Here is a 12,879-nt window from a genome sequence, read left to right as displayed (position 1 = left end):
CGATTTAAAAAAAACACCACACACACACACCCCGCTAACCCCCAATGTAAACAGTAAAATCTTCGAAAAATGTTAAATGGTGTTCTAATTGGTAAATGTTGATGCGTTACTTACGGAAAAGCGGTTAACTAAACTGCAGAGGCACCTATTAAGCCACATAAGTTCTATCATTGGATCCCCCTCCCGCAAAAAGAAGAACAAAAAAACATAAAAATAGTGCTTATGTTTTTGTAAACCTGTTAAAGTAGACATGTTAAATGTATGTGGCGGTCAGTAAAAGAAGGAAGGTCAACACGCGGAGATAGGTTAGCAACGTCTTTATTTTAAGAAGGTTAACACCGGAAAAGGAAGAAACATGAGTCCTTAAGGTTCTCAAATCAAAGGGGCATAACTCAGGATGCTAAGTTTACTCACTTAACACCCCTGCTTAAACTTTACATTCTGATAATTTTAATTTTACACAGTCCATGCGGAGCCTTGCCAGGGGTTTTGTGAAGCAGTCTGCCGTATTTTTGTTGGTAGGCAAATAGTTCAGTTCGATTGTACCATTGTTTATTTTGTCCCGTATGTAGTGATATTTTATGTCTATGTGTTTTATCCACTCTGGTTGTCAGAATATATTGTTGCTTCCATTCTTTTGTATTGTTCATATCGTTTATTAATTGCAGTAGATATTGTGCTTCCTGTATGGCTGGGGTCATTGCCGTATATTCAGCCTCACATGTAGATGACAGTAGACTGTTTTTACTTTTCCAGGCAATAACAGGTTCTTCTTCATTTAGGGAAAAACAATAACCCGACATCTTTTCCTGTCTTCAGAGCTTCCCCAATCAGCATCGGTAAATCCTGTTAACTTCAGGCCGCCTTCACATTTCCTGAAAGATAAACAAAAATTTAAAGTCCCTTTCAGATACCTGAATACTGCTTCACTGCATTCCAGTGTTCAATTGTGGGAGTTTGGTTGTACTGTGATAATTTATTTACAACCCATGAAATATCGGGTCTGGTGCAAGTAGATAAGTAAACCAAACTTCCTATAGCATCAAAGGATTTTGCTTCCTTAGAGAAAGTTAATTTCTGTTCACAGGATGTTAGTCTGGGTTTGCAGTCTAGCATATTAAAATTTTCTAATACTTTCTCAGTATATGTCCGTTGATTCATTTCTATTTCATTTGGTTTGACTATGAAGTTCACACCAAGAAATCTAGAAATTTGACCTAAATCTTTCATGTCAAACTTGTTTGAGTAGGGTCTTGACTGTGTCTAAGTTATTTGCGGCAATCAAGATATCATCAACCCATACGAGAATAATAATTCTTTTATTTTTATCAACTTTTTCAAACATGCATGGATTGATAGTGATTTTATTAAATTTTTCTTGTAGAAGTTCTTTACTCAGTAGATCGTTCCAATTTTTACCGATCTGTTTTAGGCCATAGAGTGATTTGTTTCATTTCCAAACAAGCCCATCATTGTCTGGAGCAATGAATCCTTCAGGTTGTTGGGTGAAAATAGCACATTCTATTTTGGCATTTAAGTGTGCTTATTTGACATCCATCTGGTGAATTATCAAATCATACTGCACAGCAAATTGCATTAGAATTCGTATAGTCATCATTTTTGTGGTGGGTGCATATGTTTCATGGTAGTCTATGTCTTTTATCTGACTGTACCCCTTGGTAACATATCTAGCTTTGTATTCTTCGTTATTTTTGTCATCTTTTTTTATATTATACACCCATTCCCCCCCCCCCAACTATATTTTTGTTTTCAGGGAGGGTTGTCAGAGTGAAAGTGTTGTTTTCCTTTAAGGAATTCATCCCCTTCTCCATTGCCAATTTCCATTTGTCAGCCTCCGGTGAATTTATGGCTTCATGATATGATCCAGGGATAGTTTTATTTTCACAACAATTTATACATTCTTCATCTTCATCACTTAAGTTATTGCTACTGACGTAATCTTTTAAATAAGTGGGTGGTTTTCTCTGTCTCAGTGGGTACCTTGGATTTCTGTTTTCGGAACTGTCATTTGTTCTGTTACTTGTCTGTTCACTAGCTTGACTATTGCTATTATCTATATCTCCCTTATAAGGATCAGGTAGAAGTTTGTTTGTTCTATTCTCATCGACCATGTGTTCACTGAAATGGTCAGGATTTATTGCAGCAACCAAAGTTGGATTAATATATCTATTTTGGTTTGCAATATCCTCAGTGGTCGCCCTTTCATTGCTAAACTCATTTGTAAAAGTATATCTATTTTAGCCTGCGTTATCCTGAGTGGTCTCCCTTGCATCGTTAAATTCATTTGTAAAAGTCACTAACCGTATTTTTTTTTACAGATTTCTTATCATTGAAATATACAAAATAGGCTGGACTATATTTGTCGTATCCTACAAAAATTCCTTTTTCTAATTTTGCGCATAGGCATAACACGTTGTACCAAAAATGTTCATTATTTTAATATTTGGTTTTCTACCCTTTAGTGCCTCATAAGGTGTCAGTTTTATTCGGTGATTATAGCACCTATTTCGAATATAAGTAGCACACAGAAAAGCATATGGCCACAGCTCATGAGTCACATGGGACTCTATTAGCATGCATCGCGACATTTCAAATAACGTTCTCCATCCTCGTTCTGCGGTTCCATTTTGGTGCGGTGAGTAGGAGGTGAGGTCTCGTGTCGAATTTTATGTTTAACAAGAAGTGATTTGAATTCTCTTGATGTGAATTCAGAACCGTTATCACTTCTTAATCTCTTAACCTTCCATAAGGAGCACTATCGGCCAAGAATTGTTTTGTAGCGTCGACTGTGTTGCTTTTGTTCTTGAGGAAATATACCATCACATAGCCTGAATAGTCGTCAGTAAATGTTATGGCATACTTGTAACCATTCATACTAACAGGTTCTATTTTCCCAGCCAAGTCACAATGAACTAGTTCTAATGGAAACCTGGCCATTTCGTCTGGTTTTCTTGATCGCAAATTTTGCATTTTTTCAAGAGTACAAGTTTCACACGGTGGTATATTGTTTTTCTCAATAATGGACATTCCCTCAACAATAGTTGGCATTTTCAAAATATCGGAAATATTACAATGGCCGAAAATTTTGTGCCACGTGTTCAAGTCGCGCCTCGTGTTATTAATACTATTTGTTATGCACTTATTTAAATAATGAAGTTTCCCCCTTTTCTTTATTTTAAATTTAACGCTGTCTTTGGTGGTTAGCATAGCATGATTTTGTGCAAATTCCACACTGCAGCCTTTCCCTACGGCGGCTTGTACCGACAATATGTTTTGTGTAAATGTTGGCACGAATAAAACATTTTTTAAATATTATTTCTCTTTTTATAAACATCATGTAACATTATTTTTGCCGTTCCTTTCTTTAACGCTATATTATTTTTTTGGATCCACTGGCAAGCTCAATATAATGTTCTACTGGGTTAAAGTCACGTTCAAAAGTAACAAATTTTTTTCATCATTAATAATATGAGCAATAGCTCCACAATCGACTAATAGTTCAAATTTATCAGAAATGATATGAGGGTTTATTCCTACCTTGTAGTATGAATGGCTGTTTCCTTCAGTTTGTCTTTTTCTGCAGAATTTTGTATCATGAGTTCTTACTTCGCAAAATTTACACCACCTGTTTTTATTACAGTTTTTTGCAAAGTGGCCATATTTGTTGCACCGAAAACACGTGGGGGGGTTCTTTTTTATTTGATGTCTTCATGATGGCGTCTTCCATTTTGGGTTTTGTGTTTTCCTCATATGATTGTAGTGATGCCTTGAATTCCATCAAAGTTTGTGGTGTATCTCTTTGGGTAACTATGGCTTTTAATGTGTTGAAGGTAGATGGCAACCCCTTGAGTAACATAGCTGTCGCCAATGCGTCTGAAATTGTCTCTCCACCATTTCATAAAGCAGCTATATCTTTTTCAGCATGTATAACCTCGTTTCTCTGTGGGTCGATTTCATCATCTTCCTTTTTTAACTCGGCTTTTAATTTTAGCCTGTGAAGGTTTTCTATGAATTTAATTTTGAACATCTCATAATTATTTTCATCGCCATCAAACATTAGTCGGCTGGGGCCATAACCTGTTAAAGTAGACATGTTAAATGTATGTGGCGGTCAGTAAAAGAAGGAAGGTCAACACGCGGAGATAGGTTACCAACGTCTTTATTTTAAGAAGGTTAACACCGGAAAAGGAAGAAACATGAGTCCTTAAGGGGAGAGTTCTCAAACCAAAGGGGCATAACTCAGGATGCTAAGTTTACTCTCTTAATAAACCGCATTTTAAAAACTATGTGAGACAAAAAAAAAAATCCCCCAATTTGTTGTACTTTTCTTTAATTGTAAGTCATTAAAAAATTTGGTCTGTAATTTTTTGATTGATGTTGCAATATTTGGGGATTAATGGGGTATGATACCACACAGTCGGACAATTCTATTTATAAACGATGCTACTAAGAACTGACGAATCAAATTAATTCACGTTCTGCTACCAACCAATCAGAAACCAGAATTGCTTCATAAATATTAAACCTTTTCTGGAGCAATTTTACATGTTCTTTTCCGTCTCGACACAGTAAGAATATTTTGTTCTGTGGAACTGTCTACTACAAACAAGTCACCTCCCAGGACTTGTGTGTAACAGTGAACCATCTGAAACTGTTTTGAAACTCAAAATGGCTTACACTTCTAGAGGTTATGGGCCCAGTATGCGTCTTTACTTCGATGGATCCGAATCAAAATTCGAATTGTGGCAAGTTAAATTTCTAGGATATCTACAAATCCAAAAGCTACACAAAGTACTACAAACACAACCTGAAAACAGAAACGACCCTGAATTCATTGAGAAGAACGCAACTGTCTTTGCGGAATTAATACAGTGTTTAGATGACCGAAGTCTATCACTGGTAATGAGAGAAGCCCTGGACGACGGCTGCAAAGCATTAAACATATTGAGAGAGCATTATTTATCGAAAGGAAAACCCAAAATTATTTCTTTATACACTGAACTGACCTCTCTAAAACGAATGGAAGTCGAAACTATTACTGATTATATTATAAGAGCCGAGACAACTGCAAATTCTTTAAAAATGTCTGGTGAAGTTATAAGTGACAGTCTGTTAATTTCCATGGTCTTTAAGGAATTACCGAGTGATTTCAAGCGATTTACCACCGAGATAACCCAGAAAGAAAACCCCATGACTTTTAGCCAATTCAAGGTAGCACTCAGAAGTTACGAAGAAACTGAAAAAATGATCACAGAAAAAAACGAATCCACAAATATCATGAAATTTAAAAATACACATAAAAACACCAAAATCGAATTATACCCATGCCAAGAATAAAAAACACAACTTTGCCAAAAGCAAGTTTTTTCCTAAGAAAAGTACAAAAATTATTTGCTATAATTGTGGACGACCTAATCATAAAGAGTTTCCAATGTAGATGCAGGACTCAAAATGGCGACTACATTAAAAATGTAGAGAGCTCTGTTAGCGAACAAACATTTTTATTTTCGTGTACATTTAATGCTTCAACAAACAATAATAATTTTCTTGTCGATTGTGGGGCCACGGCACATGTGATTACAAATTAATCTGATTTTATCAATTTTGATCCCAACTTTAAGCCACAAAATCATTTTGTAGAACTAGCTGATGGGAGTCGAGTCAATGATATCGTTTTGAAAAGAGGCAATGCGAAAATCTCACTAAAGAACAATAAAGGTGAATTGTGTTTCTGAATTCTAGAAAACGCTCTTCTAATCCCAAAATTTAAACAAAATATATTTTCTGTACAAGCTGCCACAAAACAAGGTGCAAATATAAACTTTAGCCCCAATAAATCAAAGCTGGTATACCCGAATGGAACTGTATTCGACATTAAAGAAAATGGAAGACTATATTATTTAAATAGCGTAGTCCCATCAAAAACCGCCTGCCATGATCTACACAGATGGCATAAAATTCTTGGACACTGCAATATTCCTGATATCAAAAAACTGTAGTTGATGGAATGCAAATACAAACATCAAAAACCTTCAACTGCGACGTCTGTACGCAAGGGAAAATGACAAACTATCAAAACAAGATACCAGACAAAAAGGCCAAAAAAAAAAAAAATCCTATCAATGGTGCATTGTGACTTGAACGGTCCCATAGAACCGATGGCCAGAGAACATTATAGATATCCGTTGAATTTCGTAAATGACCATTCAGGTTTAATAATGGTTTACTTTTTAAAGAACAAATCTGATACCCTGCTAGCAACTAAGAAATATCTAGCTGACATGGCCCCCTACGGTGAAATCAAGTGTATTCGCTCTGACAATGGTACGGAATTTACCAATACAGACTTTGAACTTTTACTAATTAACCATCATATAAGGCATGAAACATCAGCTCCTAGATCGCCACACCAAAACGGGACTGCTGAACGTGCGTGGCAGACACTTTTTGAAATGGCAAGATGCCTACTCATTGAATCAAAACTCCCTAAAAACCTCTGGACGTATGCACTTATGGCGGCAGCCTATATACGCAACACTATCTAAAACTCCATATGAATCTTTCTGCGGTAAAAAACCAAATTTAAGCAGAATGCATATATTTGGTTCAACTTGCTTCACATATATAGAGAAAAAGAGTAAATTGAATATTAAAGCCAACAGAGGTATATTTCTTGGATACGATAAAAACAGTCCAGCCAATTTAATATTTTTCCCCGAAAAATATAAAATAAAAAGAATCCGGTGTGTAAAATTCACAGACACGTTTAATTTTACAGACGAAAACCTGTCATATGAAAAGGATGAAATTATATTACCTCAAATAATTAGAACAAACGAAAACAATAAAAATGACGGAGACGAGAGTGTCTATGATGGTGATGATAATGTCGAAAGATATCCCAAAAGAAATAGAAGACGAGCCGATTTTTTTGTGGTCAACAATATAAAAGATTATCAAATCGACTATTGCTGTTCAATGGAAAACGCGCCAAAAAGCTTCAACAAAGCAATTAATTCAGAACATTGTGATGAATGGAAAATTGCCATGAAAAAAGAAATAGATGCCTTAACCGAAAATGATACCTATAGGTAGTGCCTCTCCCAAGAGATAAACATGTTATTTCTACCAGATGGGTCTTTACAAAAAAGAGTGCAGCATCAGGCGTAGAATAGTACAAAGCAAGATTTGTTGCTAAAGGGTACTCTCAGATTTACGGTAAAGAATACTTTTCTACATTTTCACCGACCACAAACCTAACGACGATCAGAATTTTACTGCAAGTCGCAACACAATATGACCTAAACATCAATCAAATGGACGTAAAAAATGCTTATTTGAATGCCTCAATAGACTGTGAAATTTATATTACCCCTCCAGAGGGATTTATAATGAAAAATAAAAATAGCGTGTGGCGACTTAACAAGTCATTATATGGTCTAAAACAGAGTGCTCAGTGTTGGAACACAGTATTTCATGATTATATTATTAAACAACAATTTAGACAATGCGCTGTAGACCCCTGTTTATATACCCAACACAAAGACGATAAACTACTGATTTTGGTTTTGTGGGTCGATGATATTTTAATCGCATCAAATTGTGACATAATGTTAACTGATGTTAAGAACAAATTAAGTAAAAGATTCAAAATGACCGATCTTGGCAAAATATCCTGGTTTCTGGGGATAGAATTTACTCAAAGCAAAGAATTTGTTACGATGACTCAATCGAGATACATCGACAAAATACTATTAAAATTTGGAATGGGAGAGTGCAAGAAACGCTCTACACCGGTCGAAAATTATATTAATAAAAATATACACACAGAATCTGAAATAATAAATGACACACAATATCGCGAAATTATAGGTAGTCTTATATATTTAATGACTGCAACCAGGCCCGACATATGCTATACAGTAACAAAACTGTCACAAAAATTATCATGACCGACAATGAAGGATTTAAAAGAGCTAAACAAGTCCTACGTTATTTAAAAGGAACTAAAGAACAGAAGTTAGGATTTAGAAAATCAAGAAATCCCCTAAAATTAGAAGATTTTTCGGATTCAGACTGGGCAAATGACGAGGATCGCAAGAGTGTATCTGGATATTGTTTCAGACTCTCAGAAAATGGGCCTATTATTTCATGGAAATCTAAAAAGCAACAGATTGTATCTCTCTCTACGCGTGAAGCAGAATTTATCACGATCACACACACGACCCAGGAAGCACTCTACCTTAAAAAATATCCTAAAGACTATTTTAGAGCCAGAATTAATTACAAGCCCCATAGTAATTAATTGTGATAATCAAGCCAGTATGGTCTTAGCACAGAACACGATAATCAACCAAAGATCTAAGCATATAGATATAAAATACCATTTCATAAAAAATGAGATAAAAAAAGAATCCATTATTTTGAATTACATATCATCAGAACAAAATATCGCTGATGTATTTACGAAACCCGCAACAAGGATAAAGCTACGTTTTTTCTCAAAACTTGTTGGGGAATTCGACTGAATATTTTTTTTTTTTTTTTTTTTCACTGCCCTGTATGTATATAGATTTCTATATATCAAGAATACAGACCAGCGAAGTTCCACTTATGAGAAAAAAAAAAAAAAAAATAGTCCTGGACAAGACGTTAAACTGTATCCATTTTATTTGTATTAACACTTTAACCTACTAATGTGTAACTAATACTTTTGCTTAAAAAAAAAAAAAACTTTGTAATTTTCCTTTTTGACATTTGAACACAATTAAAAATGGCGTCTTTTTAAATGCTAAAATTCTAAGATCCAAATGATTTCTAATTTTTGTTATGTCTAAGTGAATATAAAAATATATATTTATTTTTGAGCAGAACAAACACAAGGGACTTCCCCATTATAAAAAAATAGAGAGGATGTTGCAATATTTTGGGATTAATGGGTAGTTATTTAAATGCTGCCCACATCAGCATTATTTGGCACAAGGCCTGGAAAGTGGAAACTCCACAGGCTCCCCTAAAGGAGGGGCACTCCTGCAATTTTAAAAATTGCCTGAGTAACCCCGTCGGCGTTCCCCGGTCGGGGCGCCTCGCGCAGCAAACAATAAACTTGCCCTACCGGAAAGCCCAGTGGCAAAGCCTGGGAGGGTGTACCTCAGTCCAACAGGTGTTGGGCCAATTCCCGGCCCCTCACCTGTTGGGCTGAGTGTCAAGTGACGAATCCTTGACTTGTACTACCCTGTCTCCCTGCAGCCAAAGCCGCTAGGAGACACATCCCATCATCCAAGAGGCATAATGGGATTAATGAGGTATGATACCACACAGTCGGACGATTCTATTTATAAACGATGCTGCTAAGAACTGACGAATCAAATTAATTCATGTTCTGCTACCAACCAATCAGAAACCAGAATTGCTTCATAAATTTTTTTTTTTTTTTTTTTTACATAGGCATCACCACATTATCAAGGCCAAGAGGCCACTCAAGGATAAGGGTTAAAGAGTGTACAGTAGAAATTGGACAATATAGTAACCATTAGTAATGAAAATTTGGTAAATTTGATAACTTATATGGAACGGCTCATCAAGTACTTATTTACGTTAGACTTGAACACAACCATATTGTAGTCAGCCGGAAAGCAGGAAAACGGAAGACAATTCCACAGGCGTGCAGTTCTAAGAAAGAAGCTTTGTTCATGGAATCTACGTTTAGGTTTAGGCACAGATAAAGAGTGGGGGGAATTATTGATAGTGTTTACAGCTAGACGAGTGTTTCTTGTGAAAGTTTGGCAAGGGGGGACCATAGATTGAAGCTCAGTCGAACACTTTCCATGAAAATAACGATACATCAGAGATAAACTCGCAACATCTCTTCTGTGAGATAGAGGTTGCAAAGAAGAGAAAAGAACATCTCCTACGAGGCTACGAAGTCTATTTTGAACTCTATCAAGGCAAGTCAAGTCCTTTCTAGCAGAAACCTTTTTCTGAAGCAATTTCACATGTTCTTTTCTGTCTCGACACGGTAAGAATATTTTGTTCTGTGGAACTGTCTACTACAAACAAGTCACCTCCCAGGACTTGTGTGTAACAGCGAACCATCTGAAACTGTTCTGAAACTCAAAATGGCTTACACTTCATGTGAGAAGGCAGTTTGCTATGTGAAGCAAGCCGTCGTTTATGCTGCAGCGCACGCATGTAGCGTAAGCTGCAAAATGGTGGAAAGTAGTTCATGGGTTCAGGGTTTCAGGGGTTAATGGTAATCTGGAAGAAAGAGAGAGCCTGTTTTCTCCGTTTAACTATAGGTTGCGTTACTGTCTGTCCACCCAGTTACGGAAGCACAAAATGTATATAATGGCACCCTTGAAATAAAAATAAATGTTTTTGTTATATTTTAATTTTATACATGTTTTTTTTTTTTTTTTGCAAACATATTTAAGTTTTATTTTTTGTTTTTTCAAACATTTTTACATTTTTTTTTGTTTGTTTTTGCAAACATATTTCAGTTTTATTTTTTTCAAACATTTACGTTTTGTTGCTTGTTTATTTTCAAACATTTACGTTTTTTGTTTTTCATATTTTTTTTTTTTTTTTGGAAACATTTACGTTTCTTTTTTTTTTTTTTTCCAAACACATTTACGTTTTTTCTTTTTTTGAAAACATTTTTTTGTTTTTGTTATTTTAATAGTAGTTTCGAGTAAGATTCAGGTTTTACAATATCCTTTTTCAAATATATATATATATATATATATATATATATATATATATATTTATATTTTGTGTACAGAAAGTTGTTAGTTGAGACAGGTCATTGGTACCGTCGGTTTCAAGCCCGATAATAAGGCCCGTTTAAGGTATCCTTATCGAGCTCTCTTCAGCCAATATTCGTCTATCTTATAACCGGAAGTGTGAAGTATATATACCTCGCGAATCCACGTTCAAATCTCGTTTTGTTTAATCCCCCCCCCCTTTTTTTTTTTTTATCTATCTATCTATATATATATATATATATATATATATATATATATATATATATATATATATATATATATATCGGGTAATGTAATACCTAATTTTCAACTTTGAATTATTTAAATTTAAGATCTAATTTCGAAAAAATGTTTTTTTTATATGAATCGATTTTAATTTTGAACCCCATTTAACTTTAAAATCTGTATTGGTATCGGTTAAAAACTTAAAAATTCGTTTAATTATATCGAACATTTAAAAATTTCCAAAAATACGTTTAAAGTTTTAAAAAATATATTTTTAATTATATCGAATCACGTTTAAAAATTTCGAAATACGTTTAAAAATTATTTTTTAAAAACCCAAATCTTTCAAGGTTTGGGGAAGTGAGTATTTATCTATCCTAAGTGATTTCCCTAGTTTATTAACATTATTATATTTTTCTATAGTTTTAAATTCGAAATAGATTATAAATTACATTTATAAAATATAATATATATATATATATATATATATATATATATATATATATGACATTAATTAAAAATCTATAATATAATTGCGATTAAAATCCAAGTTTACCGACTAATTATTTATGTATTTACAATTTTTTTTCCTTATATATATATATATATATATATATATATAAAAAACATCTAAGTGTTGTTCTTTTCATTGATCCAATTTATTAGGAGACCCTTCCTTCTATGTATGCAACTTTTCAAAGCTTCACTCCTCACATTTAAACATTTTATTTTTGGGTCATGAATGGACCGGAGGATGTAGTATTTCTCTGCGTTACAGAGTGAGCATTGATTTAATTCCGGGACGTATGCTGGTCTATGCTCTATTTTTCTCCATTTTATGGAAAAGGGTGTATTTTTTTCTTTAAGCTCCCACACGCGGGTAGCTAATGCTGTATTCATCCTTGTTTTAGCTCTAAAGGAGCTCATATGTGCATAATATCTTTGTTTAAATTGGCCTTTTGTCATACCTATATATATTTCCGGTATATTTGTGGATTGTTCCGTTACTGTGGCCTCATAGACAAGGGATTCAGCTTTACAATTACCCTCCAATGGACAGCTATTTTTGGTCCTGCAAGAGCAGCCTGCGTTATCTATCTTTTTTGGTTCTTTGGATATTATCGACTTTATTGATGGAGCTGTCGAGTAACTAACTTTCACCGTGTTTCTATTAAAAAGTTTATGTAGTCTATGTGTTCTTGGAAAATGTTTGTCTAGAAGGCTAAGGAAACAATGCCCTACTCTAGTTTTAGTGTTCAATGAAAACGGAGGTAAGAACCAGATTATTTTCCGTTTCCTCTTTCGTTTTATATTTTCTTTTTTGTTGAAATTTTATGTTTTCATTGAACCCACTTTGATGCAGTGCGTCATTATAATATGGTGCTGCTTTCTCGAACACTTCAGCGTTCGAAGAAAGCCGTGAAATCCTTTGGCTAATGTTCGCTACCATATTTTTAAACACTGTGGGTGGGTGGCATGAACCCTTATTTATATACATGAGTTTTTCATTTAGTTTGTGAAAGGGTTTGTGTATTTTCTTCTCGAGATCTAGAGTGGCATCTAAAAAATCTACTCTATCTAAATTTGTCTGTATTATTATTTTAAAGCCTAGTTCCTTAAAAAATTCAGTTAGGTCTTTTCTAAGCCTGTCTAGTGCACATCCATTGTAGTCACGCGATAGGCAAAGTCCATCATCTCTATATAATCCAAAAAAGTGATCTGGGAATTTATATTTCATGGTCTCCAGTAGAAAAAGTCCAACCAGATCGCAGATATCCGCACTGTCATACGCCCCCATCGCGACGTCAAAGGGGTCTTCGGGGTTTGATTTTTTGACCCACGTTTTATCGTCAAAAAATAAAAGGGTCTG

The 12,879-nt window shown here is 34.6% G+C and overlaps 1 long non-coding RNA gene across 1 annotated transcript; it reads right to left on the bottom strand.

The window, feature by feature from the left end:
• Positions 1-302: 302 nt before the first annotated feature.
• LOC145271249 (uncharacterized) lies at positions 303-10,965 on the bottom strand. Its single transcript, XR_013865776.1, has 2 exons — positions 3,559-10,965; positions 303-875 (listed from the first exon to the last, which is right to left on the bottom strand). It is a non-coding gene; the product is annotated as an uncharacterized LOC145271249 (long non-coding RNA).
• Between the last annotated feature and the right edge of the window lie 1,914 nt (positions 10,966-12,879).

Source organism: Euprymna scolopes, chromosome 46 (genome assembly GCF_053919585.1).
Source record: "Euprymna scolopes isolate OS-2025 chromosome 46, ASM5391958v1, whole genome shotgun sequence".
In the NCBI taxonomy this organism is placed as follows: domain Eukaryota; kingdom Metazoa; phylum Mollusca; class Cephalopoda; order Sepiida; family Sepiolidae; genus Euprymna; species Euprymna scolopes.
The sequence above is the reverse complement of the archived record's forward strand: the minus strand, read 5'-3'. Positions and strand labels throughout refer to the sequence as shown.